General features: G+C 48.6%; 1 pseudogene; it reads left to right on the top strand.

The window, feature by feature from the left end:
- Positions 1–25,633, top strand: LOC147673913 (uncharacterized; annotated as a pseudogene).

Raw genomic sequence — 25,633 nt, 5'->3', positions numbered from 1 at the left:
ATGGCAGAGCTGCAAGATAGCTTCAAGGCCATAGATGAGGGCTTTGATGAACTGGGTGCACGGATGGACGTCATGCATGGCCGGCTGGAACAGCACGAGACCCACATAGACACTGCTGAAAAGCGCATTTTTGACATCGAGGATGCACAGGCAGCCATGTTTAAGTGCTTAGATCATGCAGAAGAGATTGTTTTTCTACCACTTTTGCAGTGGAACGGGCTCACAGATCCTTGGCCCCCAGGATTGGGTCCAGGCGCACCTCCGCGTCTTATTATAGCACAGTTATTTAACTATCATGCAAGAGACCCATTATGCCTCGACAGCGGACAACCATTTTGCTGCCGCCTTGGGTGGTACCTGATTTTTTGCTAGTTATAGTACCTACTCCCATTGAGTTTGTATTTTGATTCGTAAATCACTCCCCTTCATGACTCAGACGGTGATTAGGAATCCCAAGGGCCGCTACTTACTAGCGGTGGGAAACTTAGGCGCACAGCGTATACTTTTTATTAATGTGTACGCTCCTAATATGGTGCTTCGTATGATTCGCTGGGAACTTGACGCCACTGAGCTGGAGCTACGTAACCTGGGTGCCAGACATCGAAGGGTGTTGCCCCCTCTCTGTTGCATCAACGTGCTAAGATATTGGGAGAATTTCAGGAGCTGGCGCATCATGAAACCACTCATGTGGGGAAATATGCGCGCGTCCGTGTGTATGGGGAGGGAAAGAAGCCGGGACGCACTTTGGCCCGTTTGCTTACCCCTAGACACCAAGCCATCTATTTTACCCAGCTCCAGACAATAGACAGCACCTACACCACAGATGATGCTGATATTCAGTTGATCTTCTTGTCCTACTATACCTGCCTCCACACTATGTGTTCCCCACCGACTGGTGAAGCCCTTTCTGATTATTTAATCAAAATAGCGAAGGTGTGGATGGATAAAGGACAGCAACAATTCCTAGCCTCGCACATTGGCACGGACGAGATCATGAAGCTATTGACAGTCTGGATGGTTCACAGGCCCCTGGCACAGATGGCCTTACTGGCATGTTCTATAAAACTTATAAAGTGCGATTAGTCCCACATCTCCTGGAAGTTTATGCAGAGGCATTGGAGTCAGGTGATTGCCCCCACCATGCGAGAGGCGAATATACCATTGCTTCTTAAGCCGGGCAAGCTGCATGACAGATGTGCCTTATATAGGCCGCTGTCGCTTTTAAACCAAGATTACAAAATATTAGCAAAGGTACTGGCAACGCGTATTACGCTTTTAATTGGACAGATCATTTCCCCTCTCCAGGCGGGCTTTATGCCGTATAGTTCGACCTCTGTCAATTTACATGCATTTTTCGTGGTCATCGACCAAATCAACCCTGCTCTCCCGGCTGCGGCGATATTATTGGATGCGGAAAAAGTATTCTATTCTTTGGAGTGGACCTTTTTGCAAACGGCGCTCTGTAAACTTGGATTCCCCCAAATCTCTGCTCCTTAGTCTGCCTCCTTTACACCAACCCAGACACGCAGCTTCAGAAAAATGGGGCGTTGTCTAATATATTTGTATTTCCATGGGGCACGGGGCAAGGCTGCCCACTCTCACCTCTGTGTTTTATTATAGCGATTGACCCACTGGAGCGGCAACTGCAGGAAAGGCACCTCCAGCGAGAACTAGGGTTCCATCAGGGTCCCCTCCTGGTGTCCTTATATGCGGACGATATCCTTTTTTTCGTTCGAGAACCGGCCCTAAATCTCTCCCTGATAATGCGGGAGTTGGTGCGGTTTGGCGTTTTTTCTGAGTTGGTCATCAATTGGAACAAATCTGAAATATTCCCCCTAACAGACACTACCACACCATTCACACTGGATTTCCCCGTGCGGTGGTGTGAGGATCTCCCCAGATATCTCGGTGGAACTCTACACCGCGCAGCCTCAGAAGTTATCCAGCTTAATTATGGACCGGCCATAGACCGTCTCTCTGGACAGATAGACCGCTGGATAGCACTCTGATTGTCGGTGACCGGCGGCATTGCAATTATTAAGATGGTTGTCTTACCCAGGTTTTTTTTGATAAGCAGTTTTTATTGTTTTTAAAAAGACAAACAATTCAGCCAGTACACGGAAATCACAATCTTGAGTCCATGCGCAAAACCAATGGTCTTACCCAAGTTTTTAGGTTTTGCCTGGCGAAAAGATGCGCTCTGCGCATCTTTTTCGCGCAGGGGAAAACCTGATGAGAATAGTACGGGAGACAGGAACGCCCCCGTCTTTCATTGGCTAGCTCCATAAATGGAGGCTAGCCATTGGAAGACGGGCCTGTCCGTCAATGCCGGACCAGATTTGGGGGCGTTCCCGAGATTTTTTGGCTTTTGGCTACGTCACACTACGTCAGCCAAAAGCCCTCGGGAACGCCCCCGAATCTGGTCCGGCATTGAGCCGGCACCCGCCTTCCTGTGCCCCGTTCCCGCCCCCCTACCGCTGCCTCGGCTCCCGTTCCCGCCCCCCTACCGCTGCCTCGCTCTCCGTGTCTAGTTGCTAATTAAGCCGCTCTGTTCCCATAGACCGTGATAATATCTGTCACAGACATCTGCTCCGAGCACCTAGAGGACCTCCCATGCCAGGTACCACTACTGCGTCCCTGCTCCCATAGACCCTGGTCGTTTTACTCGCAGACATCTGCTCCGTGCGCCTAGAAGTCCATTCTTTCTAAATACCGGTACCCGTCTCTGTTCCTATAGGCCCGATTAGATGCACTTGCAAATGCCTGTTCCGTGCGCCTAGAAGTACATTCCTTTCAGGGACAGATACTAACTGCACCTCTGCTCCAAAAACCCTGTTATCTTGACTGGTGGACGCCCACTATCTTCTACCTCGAAGTCACTCTCTTCGAGGCACTTGCATAAGGTCCATGCTTCTGTAGATAGTCCTACTTATACTGACAGACACCTCTTCCGAGCGCCACGAAGTCCATCCCTTTAGGTCTGCTCCCATAGACTTTTCCAGCTGCGCTCGCAGACACCTGCTGCGCGCGCCTCACTTCCTTAGGGTGCCTTGACGTCACTATAATATCCTGACCAGTCCGCAGCCTTTTTTTTAGCCGGATCACCCCCCCTCCCACCTCACTCCGGAACGCTCTAAACCCCTGCGCTCACCCTTCTAACCCCAGAATGCCTAAATCCCCTCTCTTACCTATACCAGTCCAGCTGCACCCGCTCACTCTCGCTCCTGTAGCGCCCAGAAGCCTCTCGATTTCTTGAACCGTTTAATGCCACTTGATCACCCTCCAGCCGCAAAGCCTCATGCTCCTCTAACTTGCACCAGTCCAGTCTCAACTGCTTACCAACAACCGGCAGCGCCTGGAAGACCCTCGCTTCGCTTACCTGGACCAGTCCACCTCCTACGTGTTCACAGTCCTGTCCATCCCCAGCGGCTCGATCTCCTACCCGCACCAGTCCCGTTCCTCTCCCGCTCACCCACCACCTGTAGTACATGTAAGACACTCACCCGCGCCCCCACCCCAGCCGCAGCGCCTAGAAGCCCCTCGCTTCGCTTACCTGTCCCAGTCTAGTCCCGCTTGCTGACAGTCCATCCCCAACGCCTCGAGCTCACCTTACCCGCACAAATCCCGTTCCTCTCCCGCTCACCCATCCGCTGCAGTCCCTGGAAGACATTCTCCAGCGTCGCATCCCACCCACAGGGCCTAGAAGCCCCTCGCTTCTCTTACCTGTCCCAGTCCAGTCCCACTTGCTCACAGTCATCCCCAACGCCTCGAGCTCCTCTAACCCGCACCATCCCGTTCCTCCCCCGCTCACCCACCCCACCACCTGCAGTCCCTGGAAGATGCTCTCCCTCGCACCACCCGCAGCGCCTAGAAGCCTCTCTTACCTGTACCAGTCCAACCCCTTCTCGTAGCCGCGGTCGAAGAAGTGGGGTTCGGCCCCCAGCGCCCGCACCTCCGGGTGGATCCGCAGGAACTCGAGCAGCGCGCACGTGCCCCCCTTCTTTACCCCCACAATGATGGCCTGGGGGTAGCGCCTGGTGCCGGGGCCGCTGAACACCGGCAGCGGGGCGCTTTCCTCAGAGTCCTCCTCGTCGTCCTCCGTCCCGGGCGCTCCTCCCCCGAGGGGCCCTCCCCCAGGGGCCCGGGGGTCGCAGCAGGGGCCACTGAGGCAATAGAAGAAGTAGCTGCAGAGAATGATCATGCTGAGCAGGAGGGGCCCCCGAGGAGGGGCCCTCAGCAGCACCCCCAGCTGGGGGGCTCCTCCCATGAGGGCCGAGGACAGGTCCCCGGGAGCTGGGGCCGCATGCTCCCCCCTGAGGAGGACGCTGCCTCCTCTTGTGCTCCTGTGCCAACCTCCTCTGCGCGGCTGCGCCTCAGGTGCCGGCAGAGCCCTGCCACCCGGGGTGCCCCGTACCAGGAGTAGGACCGGCAGCGCTCCCGCGAGGGTTACCAGCCGGTGCCAACCTGTCCAACTCGCCCACTCGGACCAGCTCTGAAGTGCACACACTTTAATTCCTGGCCAATTATGCCCACAGTCTTGAAATGGGACAGGCTCTGTCCACAAACCTTGAAATTGGACAGTCTCCGCCGATACTCCTGAAAACGGGCCAGTCTTTGCCCACAGTCCTTCAAATGGGACAGTGTCCGCCGACAATCCTTGACATTGGACACTCCCTGTCCTGTCCTTAAAGTTGCCACTTCTCGACCCACGTGCTTCCACACGAATCGACTCTGTCTTGGAAACAAAGCCTCGTGGCACTGGGTCCACTCTGTCCACAGCCCTTACTGTTGGAGCACTCTGTCCACTTTTCTGATAGAAGGACAAGGTCTGCCCCCTGCCCTTAAAGCGGGGTCAACTTAGTCCGCACTTTCTCCGGGAGTCAGCTCTGTTTACTGTCCTGAAAATGGAACATGCTGCGTCCTCTCTGCGTCGCCACTCTGTCCACATTCCTCATCTGGGATCGATTCTGTCCTCCTGTGAGATCCGCTCTGTCCTCTGAGATCAGCTCTGTCCACACTCCTCTGAGATCAGCTCTGTCCACACTCTTCTGAGATCAGCTCTGTCCACACTCTGAGATCAGCTCTGTCCACAGTCGGCCTCCGAGGTCAGCTCTGTCCTCACTCCTCCACCTTGATGAGCTCTATCCACTGCTGAAAGCGGGGCGCGCGTTGTCCACCCTTCACCAGTGGATCTGTCCTGTGCACTCCTCTGGGATCCGGTGGTACAGTCCTCCGCCCCTCCGTGTAAAGTTGGTGCCTTCTTGCTTATTGGTGGAATTTTGTTCTCCTTCTCCTTCTTCGTGGGTCTCCTTCTTCGTGGCTAAGGAGTTTCAGGTAAGCGATGTTGCACCCTAGCAGCTCTTCTCCATCTTGCGCGACGTCCTTTCCTGAGCCCTGATACCGATTCGCTCTGCTAGGAGCCCCCTAATGGCCACCAAGTTCCACGTTGACACAATCTATGCCTACCTCCTTTAGTGCCTATTCACCACGAGTGCTGTTGCTACATGTATGACTCCTTATTTTTTGTTCTCTTTGCATCGGAGGCCTAATCTCCGCATGGTACCGCAGTTATTCTTTCCTTCCCCTTATTGTTGAGGGCCACTGTCTGGGCGGCACCCCACGTCCTCACCCTCGTGTCGGCAGTTCCGCCCACAAGCCCTCGTCCGCCCCCCTACCCAACACCCTTGCCCCCTGTCCTGCCAAGCTACCCTCGCGCTCCCGACCACGCATCCACTATCCTCCCCTGCGCCCCCCCCATGGGCGTAGGAACTGTGGGGGACGAGGGGGATATATCCCCCCCAGATTTTGGAGTGGGGGGGACACGGGGGACAAGACATTAGCACGCGAAGGCGAGAACAAAGGCCCTGCACAGGCTGTACTTGACCTTTGACTTGCTCCCAGTTACCTGTGATCAGGCTGCACGCCTGATGAGGCGAAAAGGGATTTAGCCACCCCCACCCTCCGTCATCGTGTCAGCCCGGGCTGCTTGACTTGCTGGGGCAGGGCAGTGTCTGGAGTCTTTTCTCCAGAGGGCTCGAGCTTTTCACAAGTCTTTTAAAGGCCATTTACATCCCGCTTGCAACTCGTTAAGGAGGTTTTGTTGTTTTGTTCACTGGTTCGTACCCCCTGTGTCTCCACTCAGCCTATTCCTGTACTTTGTATTTAGTTTTTACTGCCACAGTGGGAGAATGCATTCAGTGAAAAGGCATCTCACAAGTAGGGATGCCACCTTTCCCCCCAAAAAACGGCCATTTGTTGTGTTCTCCTTTACAGAGTCTGCAAGAGAACTTTAATAATATATTGTTACTTCATTTTTAAAATACACAACTCTCATGAATCAACACATTTGTACAAAGGCACCCACAGAATACTGGCTCTTTCGGTAGTATTAGATGCCTACTTTATTCCATCTGCAGCAATGGGGCTGGGGCAAGAGGGGAGAGTTGACTGAGAATGTGGAATGGCACGAGGAGGGAGACTAGGGCGGAGGCTTTAGGGTATGGTGCTGGATTGAAGAACATGTGACAGCTTCAGTCATTCCTGGCTTTCCATTCACCACAATGCTTCATCTTGAGACATGCAGTTTTATTTCTTACATTGCAAGTTGGGTCTCAAAAACCCCAAAATGTAAAGTGCTATTTGATGAAATCCATAGTTGCCAAAGAAGTCAAACATTTCATAAGGTCAGCTGGATGCTGTGATACCACATGTTAGAATGTGGATTCATTAATTTCCAATACTGAAACTGCTTGATCAATTAGTGAAACCAAACATAAGCCCCACACAGCTATTTTAAGAAGTGCATTTTTCATTCACATCATACTTGTAACAAACATTGTCAAGGCAATATAATATTATTTTGAATAACATATAGAGAATCTGTTTTTTATTAAATTTCACTAAAAGGCAAGGCAGGTAAAGCAGAAACAACAGGGCAAGCTTTTCTAACACAATAAAAGCAAATTTACTAAATGAATTGTGAGTGGCAGTGTGTGTGTGAGTGTCACGGAGTACAAAGGTACAAAAGAGTGCAAGAGATATAGTGAGAATGTGTGTGTGGGTGTATGTTTGTTATGCATGCAAGTGTGCTGCTGGTCTGGCATACTGGAGGTTATTCTTGCCTTATGGACATGGGTACTAACAGCATATGGATGGGAGGTGTGCCCTATGGCCATCTGCAGGCCTTGACATGCTTCTATGAAGGCACCGTCAGTGGCTGTGGGGTCTCAAACTGTCTAACTGAGAAAGCTGATAACCCATTCATACCCATCAGCAGGGACACAGAACACCCACCACCACCACACCTGGCTGAAGGTCCTGATATGATGCACATAATTTTTAGCACATGGGCTGGATCCATAGCAAAATGTTGGAACTGATATTTGAGATAACTGTTGTCATAAGATGTCCAGTACTCATTTTATAAATGGGTTGTTGATGGCAAAATTCTGACTCTTGTATACAGAGGGAATTTTTAAAGGTACCCATGACTGTGGCTGCAGTAACCATGGGTACATTCTGGCACTGTCATATGGAATGTAGTCATTGGCCTAAGTGTCTCACCCATGAAAAATGTGGATCTTGGTATAGTGGAAGTTATTTCTGTCTTAAGACATTTAAAAAAATCAGATTTAATCCTAGGAAACCAGGCTTCCAAGGTGCACCATGAATACTGGAATATTTCATGAATGCCCTCTGAGGGTCTACTGCGTTTTCGAAATTTGATCCCAAAATGTTTTAACAATTCTCCCTAGTTGATGTCTATTATCCCTTAAATCATGTACAAGAAATGTGTTAAATCATTTTGCTTGCTGCAATTACATAGATCTTTTTCCTCCTATAATGGCTATGAGGTTAGCTCTGACCCCACTTCTGTAATTGTTTGTCCTACCCCATTGCTGGGAGTAGGACTGGCTTTAAGGCGGTGCAAACGGTACAACAGCATCTGGCATGGACTTTGGTGGGGGCACTGTGTTTAAAAATAATTTTTGGTTTAGAAGTAAATTAACTTCCTTGGGCATCAGGCAGTTTTCAGGCAACAATAAAAATGTCAAGTTAACTCTGGAGATTAATGTTCCTACTAATAAGCGTTCGAAATTTTGTCTAATGGAAATGTTGGCTCATCGTAAAGTAGTGTGGGGGGTTAATGTGCCTGCTTCAAAGAACGTGTACCTTGCAGATCATAGAACTGAGTGAACTATGAGTAGCACTAAAAAAGTATACATGATTTTTCCACATTTGTCTAATTACAGTGTGAATAGAAATAACAATAAAGCATGCTTACAAACTGTGACTACATGCCTGTCTTTCTCAATGTTTCACTTTAAAACTATCTGATTGTATAAACGGGCGTACGGTCTCATGCAACAGGCAATTTCTATAGGGTCACTGGAAAGACCACACGGTTGTCCCTGTCCCCCCCAGAAATGTAGTGTCTCCTACGCCCCTGGCCCCCCCAACACTTTACAAGCAGGCACCCTTTCCCGGGCGACACTCCCTGCGCACCTGTCCCGAGGCCCACTTCTCCCATCCTTCACACCTACTCTCATGCACTCGGTCTCGCCCCTCTGCTGTTATTATTGTTACCCGAGCACCAATAGCAATCCTGCCCCATTCCGACGTGCGCCACTCCAAATGCCGACCTTTTCCCAAAAGTAATGACACCAATCTTGTCAATTCCAATCCATCCATGAAACCTGGGCACCCCCATTATCAGGGTGACGCAACACTTAATTAACCAACCCGCACCCTCTGAGCAACCCTCATTTGTATCCATGCGGTGGAATCCAGGACGCTATACCTGTTCTTTGTATGGGCAGTAGAGGCCTTCTTACATCGTGTTCTGTTGCTGGCTTTTCCCTGCCTTTCCTTCTCATTGACATCGCGCGTGCTTCCCGCTCAGAAGCCCTTTCGTAACCAAAACCCCACGAGCCCGCCAGCCGGGGTGGCCTGTGCGCGGATGAGGTAGGTAGCAGAGGATCTCCCTTTCGGCTAATTAAGCTGGAATATGCATCCAAGCAGCCTATTAGCATGGCACGCTCAAAGATGTATCAAGGCCTTTAGAGTAGTATGTCGGGGAGGGCATGTGATGAGCCCCCCGCCGTCACCACCGCCCCCCAATCCCTCGGTGCCATTGGCCTTTATTTTTAATTTATTTATTTCTTTATTTTTTGATGTGACGATGTTTTTCTCGCTGCCTAGTAACCCTCAACCTTTATGTAACTCATGTAATCCCTAGTCCTTATGTTTGCAACTAGTTCTTATGTAAAGTGCTCTGACACTTCGGGTAAAGTTCGCGCTATAGAAAATCGCATCAAATAAGTAAATTATGGCCAGGCAGTTCTGTCTGTTGTCTCATTCATTAACCTCCGCAAGCACAGGAGGGGTGGGGCAGCTCCCTGGTGTCGACCCACCATGCTCTCGTCCCAGCCGCACCCTCCTCCTCCCCTCCTTCTGTTGTCCTGCCCCTCCCCAACGCATTCACTGCATCGGGCAATTTCTGAATGGCGCCAACTGGTCATCCCTCGCCCGCTCGGATATCCTTATCTCTATCCATTCATTCTCCTGGACAGCCCCCCTACCCCCAGCCTAGTTCCTCCCTCCTTTACCCTGCAATCCGACCCGACGCTGCCTCTTCCTTGGTCCCTACTTAGTGCCTTTGGCAGGCTTTTTAGGTTTTGACTGGCGATGCGTACTTCACCAGCGACTTTCCCGCATACTTGTAGCGCCATCCAGAACACTGCCCATTACAAAACGCAGAACGTCAACACACCCTGGACACGTCAAATCTGGGTCAGATTCTTGAGAACCATAAAGGGGCGCGAAAGTGCACCCCAAACATTCTTCTGTCAGTCAGTCAGTCAGTTTATCATTATTGACAACCCAGATGCACGTGCGTCTCTAGATTAACTTTTAACTGTGGCCCAGCAAGGCAACGGACCACTCACTGCTCCTGGGGAGTAAACGAGATTGCGCTGCTTGAGAGTATCCACAGGCGAGCCCAAGGAAATAACATGCGTCGGCTCTCTCTAGTGCCTCCAAGGCAGTCGTCCTCAAACTTCTTAATGCTGCTGCACCCCGGGGAAAAAAATCCCCACCCCCCTCAATGTTTTCAGTTATTCTGCTAATTGTGCAATGTTCAAATATGTCTAAACATATATAAACATTGCAGTTCTGCTCGGTTACCCATTTTTACACATACTCCCAAGTCAGGAAGTAAATGCCAAACGTTGTTAGCGACGGCCCATTACAAGGTGTCCTCCTGCCGCTCATGCTTTTAACACGTGATGCTTCTCTTGGCCAGAGACTGGCGCCCACTCGGATATCACTCAAGCCACCCCAGGGGGTCCCGCCCCCCAGTTTGAAGACCTCTGTCCTACGGAGATGGCTCTACGGTAGTAACATCCTCTGGGCATCCTTAAGGAAACTACCACAGGAAGTAATGGGGCTCAAACAATGGTATCTAATGGGCCACAACATGTCTGTTGGGATTAGGACCCCTCTGGGATTCTACATGAATTACAGTGACGTGTTACAAATCTCATCTACTTTGGACCAGGCATAGCCATACTGCCACATTGACTGCAAGCTGTGAGGCGGCCTTCAGAGCAGAACCCCGCCACCACTTAATACTCGCAGCTAGTGGTGGGCTGGTAGCAACACTTTTTCCTGGGCTGATTCTGGTTTGCAGTTCGGCCCGGGTGGTCCCGTTAACGCTAATACCCCCTCTGCAGAACATCTTGAGCACAATAGCGGCCTTGGCGCCAAAATTCCTTCAACAACCCACTGTGACCGTGACAACGAAGGCCACAGGACAGGCGACAGTCGGTGGCATGGTGTAACCATCCCCATGGCAACCGCCTCCAAGTTTGGACTGCTGCGGTACAATGATGTAATCACGAGGGAATGCCGCGGGCAAACTGGAAGGGTGAGGCGTGCCCGCTTGCAAAACTGCACCTAAAAGCTCTTATCTACTCTGCCAACATTTTCTCCGGACGCGGTTACTATAATTGCACTTTCACATTTCAATGAGTTGCACCTAAATCCGCGGCCCTCGCACCACAGACGTCTCCTGGATGCCTTCTAGTTCTTTGCCCCTATAGGAAGCAAGGGGCAGCCTTCCTCCCTCCCCAGTAAGACACAGGCCTGTTTGTTTTAGGACGCGCAGCGGGGGTGGAATCCACGGTGCTTCCAGTGCCAGAAACAGCATGTCGGCCACTTCAGTTACACATCCATGCCGGGAGCCAGTCTCCGCTGGAAAGTTCTGAACGTGTAGCGCTCCTCCCCGTGAGCGCCAACGGGGTGCTCCAGAATCATTTGGCCACCGATCACAGTAGAACAATCGGTACAAAGTAGTGAACAGCAGCACTGTGTGAAGGAGAGATGCATGCCAAAGGCTCGATGTATTTATCCTGGGCATTTCAGGCCTCTACATCCATAGTCGGGCCGCCGTTAAGCAGAGGCCCACACATACACGCCCTACTACAGGTAAACACAGAAGGCGTGTGTAAGACAGCAGCCTTGCGCTACGGTTCAATTTTCAGCATGTGTATACCGCCTTTTGCTATTTGTAAGGCACTGTAGCGCTTTATTAATCAGGGTGCCCTTTTCGACAAGTTCGGAGATGTAATTGATTGTGTGGTTGTTTTTAGCCTTGTAGAGTTCGAGTATAGTTAAATGTCTTTTTGTTTATCGTTGTGTAGGTTAACGTTAAAGTAAAACGAGGTCCAGCCTACTCAAGATTTTTGCTCCAATACATTTTTTCATCCATATAGCGCTTCCCAACCTCTGCAAGACATGAGGCGCTTTAGGATGCTTGTGATTAGTGGCGGGTGAGCGTATGTATGAGTTGTATGAGGGAACAGATCTGTTGGGTGCTACGCCAGGGTTGGCGATGGTGCACCCCCCTCTGCTTGAAGTGGGGGAAAGAACAATTGTGGGAGGAATTGAAGCTATCGTTAATACTACCACACCAAGTATGGGGTCAGGATGGTCCACCGAGGCAAGCTGGAGGTGCAGCCCCGGGATTAACCACGACGAAGGTGATGTACCAGAGGCAAAGGCACCACACTGACACCGCTGTGGGATATGAGGATCCCCATGAAGCTGCGGGTGTCCGAGCCAAGAACAGTCACAGATACCGCAGGTCAGGGGTCACCACGCAAAAGCAATGAAGACAATCCAGACACCAGAGGGACTCGAGGCCAGCGGCCAAGGCACAAGTCGAGGATATTCAGACACGCGAGGGGCGGGGGTTGATGCACCAACCCGCGGGGAGGCCGCACCTCACCAAGGTAGGTGAGATTCCTGAAACAAACTGCACAGTCCCCTCTACAAGCCACCGACAGGCTTTAGTGACTTGCTTGCGGTGGGCATAGAAGGGCTGCCCTTTCGACACTCTCACCCGAGGCATCATACCAAACTATTGCGTTATTCTTTGCCTACAGAGGGCTCATCTCCAGCGGGGACAGGCAGAACCCGAGCAGCAGGTCGGCGGAGGTCAGGCGTTTCCAGTGCTTGGAGTGTGACCACGAACGAGCCCTTCCGGTATGCGTGCACGCGCGCATTCGTCACCGTTACACCAGGGGCGCCTGCGCAGAAGGGGCTCTGGAATGTGCCTCTTACTGCCCAGGAACAGCTTCTGCGTGTTTATAGGGACTCACTCTCGGGCAGTTCAACGAAGGGAAGGGAAACGAGACTGATCCACCCCCCCCCGTAAAAATAAAGACACCAAACTTCTTGGCCCCTCCCTGAAATTTGTGGAATCCCATGCAAGGGAAATTCACTCAATGGCAAGTGAAGAGGAAATTCAAGAATAACCAGATGTTCAGGAAAGACAAGCCTGCAAATATACCGGGCCCGTGGGAATAAGGAACAACATGTCCAGTAATAAGCCGGGCAAACACGAACTATGTACAGAGCTTGGTGTCAATCTCTCGGCTCGCAATGCTTCAAATAAAAGGAAACTGAAATTCAATGTTTCCTCACAATAGTGCCAACAATAAAAATAATGTCAAGAGCAATGCCAATAGCTCTAACTTTAACAAAGGCAAAACCATTGCATTGTAAATGATTGTTACTATCTTTTACAGTGGCCTTGAAGGGGCGTTCTCGCGCATCCAATACTCACTCAGCACTTTTACCCGAGCAAGTTACCTCTATCTATCCATCGACATTATAACGCTATGCATGAAACATACTACAGGACCCAGTGAGGTGTCTTATCTACCCGGTGTTCCTGCACCTTTGCCTATCTTAATCGGCACTTAATGAGTGATAATAGTCAAGAGGTGAAATCGCCCTCTTATTCAAATTCCGTTACCAACCAGTGTAAAGCAGCAACCGAGGCATATATCCACATCTCACGCATATGCATCCCAATCCCCTTAAACAGCCTTTTTTGCATTTTCGTATTTTTGTCTAGGAGTAGACCCCACCCCACCGTGACTTGCTACCACCTCTGCGTGCTCCCGACCCCCCACCCCCCTCCACCCCTGTATTCCTTCACTTTCCTTGCACCCCCACAGTCTGGGACACCCTCACCCCACCGGCGCACACCCTGCCCCCATCCCCCCATGTCCTTCAGACATCTGAGCCCCCAGCTCCAAGCATAGCCCCCGTCTTGTCACGCCACATCCTCTGCTTTTGAGCCCCAGCCCCGTCTCCGCAACCCTTAACGAGCCTCTAACCATTCGCCAGCGCCCCCCCTTTTCCGACCACCTGTTGTTAATGTCAGCAACAGAAAAACTGTAAATTGAACTGCAGTCTAGATTAGAAGTGGATGCTACAAACTGGCCGAATACAATATACTAACTGAGAATGTGTGGCATGCTAGTGAAAATCAAATAATAAAGAAAACATAACACAGCGTGCTAACCGAAATGCACTATTCTGTAGTTTTGTCAAAAAACAAGTGTTGCGAGTAGCCAACTCAAAGGTATGCTTTCTTTGAAATCTAAAGGAACTAAGGAAAAATGCCCTCAGTTTTGTTAAGCGCCGACTTTCATCTTGCAATCACGTAGTAAATAAAGTCAGTTACTAACGGCAGCCCGCGTTGAACACCATCTGACATGTGAAGGGTATAGAGTGAACGGTCCTAGGTAGTTTACTAATTCGGAAGCAGTTTAGTTCAACTTGCAGAAAGTCGCGTTGTATTTCACCAGCACATCCAGGTTACACATAGGGTGCACACGCCCTCCGTACATGCCTTTCTTACACTGCTAACTCTGAAGTGATCCTTTGGACTTCACACAATCTGATCTGTCATGTGCACTTTCGTTGTACTATATATAAAGTATTCTGGTACCCAATCTTTTCCTTAACTGAGAACGTAATTTGTGCACTCCTCCACCCATCTCCTGCCATCCTGTCTCCCTCCGTTCCCAGCATGCCCACCCCGAAATGCAAACGTACTCCTCTGCATTACTCTTGCCACTGTCATAACCGCCGCCAATACACCCTTCCTGAAAACCATTCTTCGGACTTTAATTTGTTGTTCATTGCGCTCTCACTGCCGGGAGAAGGAGTGGGATCTTGGGTGGTAAATAAAAAAAATATTGCACCAATTTATCCGGAAGCATTGTTTGGAGGGTACGTGTAAAAATACTGTAAAACGTAAGATTAAAGTCTGATGCGGTTTCCGATAGTAATGACTCATTGTAGCAAGCCGACTAGCAATCGTGATGGGCGTGTGAGGCCATTGAAAAGGAGCGCTGCATTTACTTCTGCCTTAGTAACGCGTTGGACGGTGACGTCTTCTTAAAGCCCCAGCCATGTACTGGTGTCCATCCCCGTTGTATTGAAAAACGTGTTGCTATAGCTCGTCAAGTTTACTGTGTATGAAGTGGCATGTTTTCGATGTGTTATGTCTTAAATCACTTTTAAATGCTCGAACTCCGTCCAGATCGTGGGTTCTGGTAGCAAGGTGAATGTAATGCATTTTGGTCCAGTAGCCCCAGCACCATTTTGGTCACTTTGTATCACATCTTAATGCCAAACAATACCAGGCGCACACACGGAGCATGCGTAATAACACATTATAATCTTACACATGACGTGTCATTTTGACAAAATTACTCATTTTAAGTACCTTATACTTGGGGGGGCTTTGTGTGGCTGTGTGTGTGGGGGCTTTGTGTGGCTGTGTGTGTGGGGGGCTTTGTGTGGCTGTGTGTGTGGGGGGCTCTGTGTGGCTGTGTGTGTGGGGGGCTCTGTGTGGCTGTGTGTGTGGGGGGCGCTGTGTGGGTGTGGGTGTGTGTGTGGGGGGGCTCTGTGTGTGTTTGGGGGGCTTTCTGTTGGTGTTTGTGTGTGTCATTTGCGAGATAAAGCTAGTGGCATTGTAAATGACAATGCCATTTATTTATGTAAAAAAAACATAAATAAAAATAATGTCAAGAGCAATGCCAATAGCTCTAACTTTAACAAAGGCAAAACCATTGCATTGTAAATGCTTGTTATATTTGTTTTTAAAAATCCCAATCCTGCTCACAGTCTCCTTTTTTAATACCCTCTGGGGGATGCTGATGCAAGTGATCTGGGCAGGGGGACAGGTGCGGGTGGGCTGGCAGACGCTCACTCAGCCCTTCGAAAGAAGAGGGTTCGGAGTACCAGACTTTTACTTGTATTGTTTGGTGGTGTAGGCGCATTATGCCTACTTCTGGTACCACCCGGATGCGCGATTACAAATCCTGAAACCCGAACACACCCAGGCCCATCCCGCTTGGGTTTAGGAGAATACCGGCTGAGATTCACACACTGCAAACCACAAGTTGGGCTTGGGAACGCCTACGTAGGTACCTAAAGGTGAGCCATTTGTATTCCCCGTATTTTCTGATTCTGAATAATCCTTGGATATCCCTACGATTGAAGATCTGATGCAGCATACACTCACTCACTCGTTGTCAGATACAACCATAGGCGTTCTGCTTAGAGACGGACACTTGTGTACAATGACAGACTTGACAAATGATCAGGATATAACCACATCAGACCGGTTTCTTGTGCACAGAACGCGAATGACTACACCTTGAGACCGATGAACCCCCCACGAGTTCCTCCCGCTCACTACACTCTTTACCACACCGGACAGCACACATCTAGTTTCCAGACTGTACCATCAATCGCAGGCACTCTGACCAATGATGGGTGGTGGGGCCTGCACGGTCTGGGGGGGAGACATGGCACAGTCCAAGACAGACAAGGTGCGGACCTATTGCTGTGAGTAGACACGTCTGGTGTCTAATACTATAAACATTTACATTTTAAGTACCTGCATAGAATCTATATCACCCCTGTGATGCTTGCAAAAATGGACCGCACAAGGTCGAAGAACTGTCAGAGTTGAACGATGGCGCCAGGCCCGGACTGGCCGTTGCGGGCACCGGGCAATTCCCCGGTGCGCCGCACGGGTAGGGGCTGGTTTTGGGCCCCTGGGGGCCGATTTTGTTAGAGGGCTGTTTTTTTGCATCATAGCTGCAAAATTGGCCCTGTAACCAGGCGCACAACACCTATTGAACTCATCGGGCTTCAGCCCCCCCCCCCCCCGTCGTGTGTGGCAGCCCGGGATGAGACAGATCCCGGGCACACACAGAGCCGCACCGAACGTTTCACAGGTCTTTAAAAGACCATTTGAATGTTAATTAGGCCTTGCAGTTGTTTCACCCTTTATAAGACCCCCTGCAGCTCCACTCTGCCTACTGATTAAAGGTTCAGCCCCCCCCCCCCCCCCCCAAAATTTTTTCTTAGCCCCCCCCCGAAATTTGGCTCTAGTTTCGCCTCTGCCTGTAACAAAATCGGCCGAAAACCGGCCCTGGAAAAAAGCTCGGCGGCACCCCCAACCCCCGGAGGGGAGGCTGGGGCCGGCCGAGCACTTTGCCAGGGCCGGTTTTGGTTCCCAGTATGGCCCTGGATGGCGCATGCTGATTTCATTCACTTGGCGGTGTTCGGACATTTAGAAGTAATGGTTAAGACTGAGCTCTCTCATACACCCTTACTGGCATTGCTAGGGTACGTACTCCCTTTGAGACCTGAGATTAGGCATTTTACAGCAATTGCATTACTGCTAGCCAAGAGGCAGATTTCTCTAAACTGGGGTGTAGCTGCATCGCCGTTGGTGAAGTCCTGGCTGGGGGATTTAATATATTGAGACACTACTAGTGATGTCTATGCGTCTCAGTTGCCACTCACTTCCCGCCCCAAAAATATCTGTCAGCCACCCCGTTCTTATTTGTTACTTCACCCTGAACTCACTGACTGAAATCTAACTCATGGTAACATAATTGTTGGGTTAGCCGGCTGGTATCATGTATCAAATTTATCAAAAATATCATTACTGTATGAGCCTGTATTGTTGTTTTGATGTTGATGTTTAAAAAATTACTGCCTACATATGAAGGGGCAGATTTATGAGGCCGTTGCGCCGCAATTGCGTCACTTTATTTGACGCAACTGCGGCGCAAAGAATGCGCCCTATTTACAACGTGACCCATCTAGGAGATGCGTCACGTTGTAAAGCACTGCGCCATAAGGAGGCGTTCCTGCGTAGGGGGGGGGGCGTTCCTGCGCAGGAACGCCTCCTGAAAGTGGCTGAGTGAAATCTATGAGATTTCACTCAGTCACTTTCAGGGCATTGCTGCGTCAAAACCCTGCGCCTGCTTGAAGCAGGCGTAGGTCTTGACGCAGCATTGTGCAGATGGTATACCCCCGAGCCTTGCTGGAGCTGCGTCGCGCTTGCGACGCAACTCCAGCAATGCGCCACATTTCCGGCACGGATGCGTCACGCATCTGTGCCGTTTTTGCACCATGGTGCGCCGCATTATAAATGCGGCGCACCATGGGTGGCGGAGCTGTGGCGCACTGTGGCGCACGTTAACTGGCGCATCCCTGGGGATGCGCCAGTTAACATAAATCTGCCCCGAAGTTTCTTGGTCAACGATTAGTATGTTCGCATTGTATGTGCAGTAAATTGTATTTTTTTTTTTAAACTGCAATAAAAACAAGTAAAATAAATAAATACAACATAAAAGCAATTAAACCAAAATGCTAGAAAATAATACTTCTATATTGCAATTATAGCAAAATACATATACACAATAAAATATAACATCTACCACGCGAAAATAAAAGAAATATCATATTTATAATCGGAGGCACAAGTAAATCACTACAACAGTCATATCATTTGAATCCTTAAGGATGACAGCCACCCCAATGGTTTTAGAGCAGAATGAGCTTGTGGTAGCCCTGAGTGAAAAGGAGTTTGTACTTCACATCTTTATTTCGTATTTAAATAAATGCATGACAAGTACATACCATCATTGTGGTGTAATATGCATCATATAAAACAATGGACCAGCTTTAGTGACTGCTGAAAAAGGTGATGCTTAATTCAGTCTAAATCTGGTCAATACAAAACGCTGACTGATATTCATGACAAATGAAATGTAGGATAAAGTGCCGCTGCTCAGAATAGGTGATGCAAAGTATGAATTGATATCACAGTAATTTTGTATTGATTTTGTTGCCACCGATATGAGTTACATTTGTTAAAAATAGTTCTTGTAGGCGCGATTTCGAAAAGGATGTGCACTCGGACGGTGAGTAGAACAAATGCTCCAGGTCTAATATTGTAAAGGACTGGTTCACGTAAGCAAGCCAGCGAACCGAAGAAGCTCAGTCCGGAATTAAGATGTACCTTAGCACTAAATGGCTCAAAGGGACCGATTCTCTTTTCCAAATTGAAAGCCCGGCTCAGGGGCGGCTCTAGGCTCATGGCAGCCCTGGGCAGGGAGCGTAGGTAGGGGGCCCCAGAAGAGGGGGTCCGGGCAGGGTGGAGTGCGGAGACCAGTGAAGAGGGGGGGTCAGGGTGTTTGGAAGTGGAACAGAGCCGGAGACCACCAAATCCCTGCCAGGGGCCGCCAGGCAAATATGTATCCATCCTCAGAGGATTATTATATTAAGGATATATATTGGCGAGGTGGCCCCTGGGGTTTGGTGGCCCTGTGCAGGCGCACAGCTTGCACATGCCTAAGGTCGCCCCTGCCCGGCTAGAAGGAGAGCTATTTTCATGTTATCGGAAATAAACTGGAAGTCTAGTTCCTTGTGGAGTAATGCTTGGGCATGATGTAGGGTAGCTAGTAGTCTCTTTAAAAGTGTATCTTCTATTACTTGTAAGGAGTTAATATCTGCAATTCCCCAAACAGCTGCACCAGATCTTGTTTTTGCATAATACATTTCTAACATTTCTTTTACTGGTTTATTTCCTATTTTTGCGGCAAACTTTCAAATACCCGCTATACTTTCGGACATCAAGAGCAGCCTGTTCCCCACCATGGTGGAGCAATTTAATTTATCATCGAAGAAAATTCCCAGGTACATAAAATGGTCCACTCTATCCAGTTTTCTGCTGTTAATATGAAAGCCCATTATTTTCTGCTTCTTCAACCTGCCCACGGCCATCATGTAAGTTTTTGTTTTATTAACATGTAGGCCTAGGTCTGCCATGTGGAGTATGTCTCAATCAAAAGCTGTAAGACCATTGGGGTTCTGGCTAGAAGGGCGGCGTCAGCTGCATAGAGCATGATGGGTACAAGAAATGAACCTACCACTGGGACGTCCGTACATTTTTCAGTCAGGGCTTCAGAACGTTTGTTTGTATAAATGGAGAAAGGAAGGGAGCAAGAACACAGCCCTGCCTTACCCTTTATCAATCCTAAAAGGTTTTGTACACTCCCCGTTTTTCTTGTACCAGACTACTGCCTCTGCATGTCTACACAAGTCTCTGATGAATAAGATTGTGGGTGGGTCCACGGCCAGAGACTCCATGATAAACCACAGTTTATTGTGGCTCACACAGTCGAAGGCCTCAGACAAATCCATAAATGTCAAAAATAGCTGCCCCTAGTGGTGTTATCCAACAAAGAAATCGGGTGGTAATTAGCTGGGTCTGCGCCACTCCCCTTCTTATGGATTGGGACTATGACGGACTGTCTGCCGGACGGCAGAGGACTGACTTTCGCTATGGCTTTAAATGCAGTTGTTTAAACACATTTTTGTGGGTAAATACATTTTGGGTAAATGGTCCCTCATGGACAGAGGGGAAACTGCTTCTCTTATCCTGCTTAACCTCTTTGGGGCCTTAGACGTTGTCTCATCTAGAACCCTCATCGGAAGACTTCAAGGGACCGCCCTGAGATGGATCGCCTCCTTCCTTTCCAACAGAACTCAATGAGTCCACATTAACATCAAGAAGACCTTTGTAATGGTGGCAGGTAAAGGGAGAAAACGGCCCAGGGATATATCCCTTAACAACCAAAAACTTGAAGTGACGGCCCAGTATCCCTATTTAGGCATTACAATAGATGAAAAACTGAACTGGAAAGCGGCAGTTGAGGCCAGAAAGCATTGTTTTAAGAGGGCAATAGCCGCCCTGATGTCCTTCTCACATAAACTGGGCAAACGGTCGCCTGTAGAACTACTGGAACTACTGAAAATCTACAATGCTAAATGCCAGACAACAGCTTTGTATGGGACTGGCGTCTGGGGGCATGTGGATGTCAGTGCTCTACAGGTGGCAGAAAACTCATTTTTAAGATTCCTCCTTGCGGCACCAAGACGAATTTCTACATACGCATCCCACATTGAATTAGGTATACCACATATAGAGGACCTGGCAAAAATCCAATCATTGCTACTGTGGCGGCGTATTTGGACCTCCGATAAAAACACATTAACTAAAGGGATTGTGGCAGATTCAATGGCACTAGATCATTCGGCAAAAATAAGATGGCTTGTCTACATCAGAAACTTTCTCACTGACTTAGGCTTGGAGATATACTACACTACACCAGCAAAGATCAGTGAGATATCCAAGAAGGACCTGAAAGTAATGGCTCTGAGCCATTTAGATGGACTAAGGCTTGTCAGCGAAATAGGGAAACCCTCTGTTCACCATGCAATCATGGTTCAGTCCACCGCTACAATCCAGCCTTACCTAACGCTTGAAATTGGTATCTTTGAACGGTTTTTACTAACCAGTTTTAGATTAAACCTTTTCCACCGGTTAGTAGCCTTTCCCATGAGAAACACTTGGGAGCCAACCTTAGGTTTCTGTCCCTGCGATGACACATCAGTCCAGACAACTATACATACAGTACTGTTCTGCAAGTATTATTATGTTCATCGCATAATTTGGCTGCTACCATTGCTGAAACTGTGGGGTTTTAGACAGTGCCGCCCTGCCATGTTGCGTCTCCAACTTTTAGACTCTGAATCTACTTGTTATCATGTTGCTAATTTTCTGAAATGTATTTTTAAGCAAAGAAATAATTTGCGAGGATGATGCGTATAACATAGAACAATGAACCTAATGTAATGAGAACTGATTCATTTTTAACCATTCTTCTTTAGTTTTATTGTAAAATTGATTTTATCTTTTGTAATAATATGGATAACATTGCTTTTATGGATTTCTATTATGAAATACCGAATAAAGAAATGTAATACTCTAATAACTCAATAAGTCAGACTCCCCCCTTACTCCTCTGAACACAAAAAGCTGATCTGCAAAGTTCCCCCAGGAATCCTCCCTCAGCCCAACCCTGTTCAATATATACATGGGTCCCTCTGTATCATCCTAGACAACAAACTCATGAGAAATAAACAGGTCAATGCTGTGACCACATCCTGCTGTCTCATTCTCAGATTGCTTCACAAGATTTTATAATTGCTTCCCACACACACACGACACACAGTCACCCATGCTTTCAAAACCTGCAGACTTGACTACGACAATGTGCTCTTCTTTGGCATCGCCAACCATTACACACAAAGACCCCAGACCATCTAAAACACTGTTGCAGGCTCTTCCTAGATGCCCCAGAAGTACTCATATCACTCCCTACCTCATTGAAGTACACTGGCTACCCATCCAGAAACGTTGCCAATTCAAGCTGCTCATCCACGCCTATAAAGCCATCTACAACACCTGACCAGCATACCTCAACGAACAACTTCAACTCTACCAACCTTCCAGACAGCTACGCTCTAAGGGGTTTGGTGGTCCGACTGCCCGAGAACTGCATCCAAGTTGTCTACGACACAGCTGCACTGGCGATCTACTGTCTGCCGTATTAGAAGTTGTGCTATCTGAAATGCCGACTGCGGCCACAGCGGTTTATCAGGTGGGACCGCAGAGGTCTGCAATGTCAGGGATGCGTCCTCCAACGCCGCCAGATCTGCGGTCTAACCGCTGAGCATATTACATTTACAAAATCGTGCTTGCAGTCTCACAGCGGTGCTCAACAAATGGCAGTTACCCAACGGCGGATCACCGCCACGGTACACGCCCTAAAAAATGAACAACGCAACAGTAACCATTGAATGGGTTTAAAAACGACACACTTCATGTGCTTTGGTTTGTGGACAGACATGTAAATCACACTATAAAATGCACCTCATCCCTGACCAGCACACTCTGCTTCCAAAGTGCAGCACAGCAAGACAGTCACCACCATTTACTGCATTGTTATATAAGGCACCCTTTTCATCTTCCCATTTCATCTACCCCACCTGAAATTTTAGTTTTGCACCTTTTCCTTCTATCACTTGTTTGTTTTTCATTCATATACTCACTCACATATTTGTTTTCACCATGCCTGGGAAAAAAATAAGCTTCACTAAGCAAGAGCTGACAGTCATGGTGGAGAAAATCATTAGAGTAGAGCCACACATTTTTGGAGCCCAAGTCCAGTAGACTCCTCTCGGTATGAAAATAGAAATGTGGGGCAGGATAGTCAACAGAGTGAATGATGTTGGAACCAACCTGTGCACACAGGGCAACATTAGGAAGAGAGGGAATGGCCTCAGGCTGAGGGTTCGTACCAAGTACAATGGCCACCAACTGGAGGTTCAGAGGACTGGCGGTGGCCCTTCCAGTGCGCCATTATAACTCTTACCCTGAGAGGAGAAGGTCTTGGCCATCCTGCATACTGAGGGCATGACAAAAATAGAGGGGGGGGGAATGGCTCTGGTAAGTTACACTGCTAAAACTGCCACAGTATCACAATGTCCTGTTTGTTCTCAACTCTGCTTTTGCTATTGTGTTCTCTATCTACTTTCCTAACATGCAATAGTCAAAGTATCTGCCATATTGGTTTGTCTTGGTGAACAACCTTTACAACGAAACTTTTACAACGCACTACCATTACAACGCGGTCATTACAATGCAAATCATTACAACGCATTGCGCTGGGGGGCCCTCTAGGATAGGGAATAAGTTTAATTTACTATCCAACACCTTCCCTAGTGTCCACGGGGACTGGTGTTGGAATAGTAAATTAAACTTTTCACTATCCAGCACCCCAAAGCGCTATGCGTTGTAATGGATTGCGATGTAAAAACCGCGTTGTAAAGGCAGGCGTTGTAATAGCCTGCGTTGTAACGTCATACATCCGTTTGTCTTTGGCAATATGTATTGCTGCATATAAGAGCACATGTATCCAACTCCATGACATGCCACATGTTGTAATGCTGTCTGTATGTGCATTTCCATCAAAATATCAATGCAGGATACATGATATGCATTAAAGTGTAAATGGATGGTCCATCCCAAATATATGTTGCCATCAGCTATGGTGCAGTAGTAATTTGTCGAGTGTTGCTAAAGTGACATTGAAGTGCCTACAACTACCATGAGGTCTTGTGACTGTAACTCTCACCAAGATGCAAGACTCCTTTTGCACCTTCCCAATTGTCTTCCATGTTACTACTGATCACGTGCTGGAAAGTAGAGATAGAAAAGCTACCACTACTACCATGAGGCTTTGTCATTCAAATTCTAACCAAGATGCCACACTCATTTACCTCCTTTTTACTTGCCTGACATGTTACTACTGATTTACACTAGTCAGGCAGCTTACCAGTGCTCAAGTGTTGCTAACGTGACATTGAACTGACTACAAGTATCATGAGGTCTTGTCACTGCAACTCAAACCAAGATGCTTGACTCCTTTTTCCCCTTCCCTCTTGTCTGCCATGTTACTACTGGTCTACACTAGTCAGGCAGCTTACCATTTTTCAAGTGTTGCTAAAGTGACATTAAACTGACGACAACTACCATGAGGCCTTGTGACTGAAATTCTCACCAAGATGCTACACTTCTTTTGCACCTTCACACTTATCTGCCATGGTACTACTGCTCTACACTGGTCAGGCACGGTGCAATGTACAGCCAATCCTCAATTCAGATATACATCTGAATAATTTGCTTGATCGGGTCCTTGACTCATCAAGTCAAACTAATGATGGCATGAGTGACACCAGAACAACAGTGTACCCCTACTATATGTCAGCCATGAAGGAAACTTAGCTGATGAGCAGTGCCAGGTGTCCCTTTGACTCTGCATTTCTCACATGCTGAAGAATGCTAAATACACAACCAAGCTGGGTGTTTGCATGTATTATACAGAACTAGGCCTTGGAATGGGCAAATACACGTTATGACTACATTGTGTTTGTAGCAGAGTTTGGAGATGTCATGTCTATCCCTAAAGCCAAAATGGCACATATTTGCACATCTAATGAGCTGATGAAATTTACTACATCCGTTGAATGTATACAAATGTCTAGTAACCATCTTCTACTTCACACAAATTGATGAAAATACTAATCTCTATCTATTTTGTTCCATTCTAAGTCCCCATTTACTTTGAAACAAACAAAGTGGATGTAGATACACCACTTCTACAATAAACAACGTTCTCTTTCTCTCAAAAGGTTGATCCACCACTGCACATACACAGAGGTTTGAAACTGAACAGAGCTCCTCTCCACCGCAGGACAAAGCCCTTAGTGATGACAACGCTTCTGAAGAGGTAGACCTGGATGACGGTCCCGGACCATCTGGTTAGCCTGGGCAGACTCCAACAGTGAAGCTCACTGTGCCCTCTACAACACCTCCCACTACCCCTGCAACATCCCAGCCAACCACTGCCACCCCAACCTGTGCACTTCGCACAGTCAGTACCATCCTGTGCACCCCAGTCCTGAATTCTTCGACGGCTATCACCACCCCATTCACAGAGGAACAAGGACCAGATGGGAGGGTGCACTCTGTGTCAACAGCACAGGGCCATGGGGGTAGGCATAGTGGGAGGGCAACTGTGGGCCAGGAGAGTGAGCCCACTGAGGCCAGGACACCCAAAGTATCATGGGCCAGGTATTGTCCGAAACCTGGGAAATTAAGGAGTTACAGAGCGACACATACTGGGAGGTTGCTGACCTCTACACCGAGGTGGCTGGCATCCACACCAAGGTGGCTTGCATCCACACTGAGGTGACCAACATCCACAATGAGGTGGCCTAATATTTTTAGCTGCTGCAGGATATTACCACCACCCTCGGAAGGACTTTCCCACCTGTATCTATCCCTTCCTGTGGTCCAAGTGCATCCAAACCATCAACATTTGCTGCAGCCACAGCAAGGAAGGCCCTGCCAGAGTATGACACACATGCATGCTCCCCTGTCTCAGCAGCTCCAGATCCCCCTTCTGTCAGAGCGAGTGGACGTCCATGCAAAAACCAAGGAGCACAGGATGGCAAGACATCCACCACCAACAGTAAGAGACCTCGACCCTGA

Source organism: Lissotriton vulgaris, chromosome 12 (assembly GCF_964263255.1).
Source record: "Lissotriton vulgaris chromosome 12, aLisVul1.2, whole genome shotgun sequence".
NCBI lineage: Eukaryota > Metazoa > Chordata > Amphibia > Caudata > Salamandridae > Lissotriton > Lissotriton vulgaris.
Note: the sequence above shows the minus strand (reverse complement) of the source record. Positions and strands in the feature narration are given on the sequence as shown.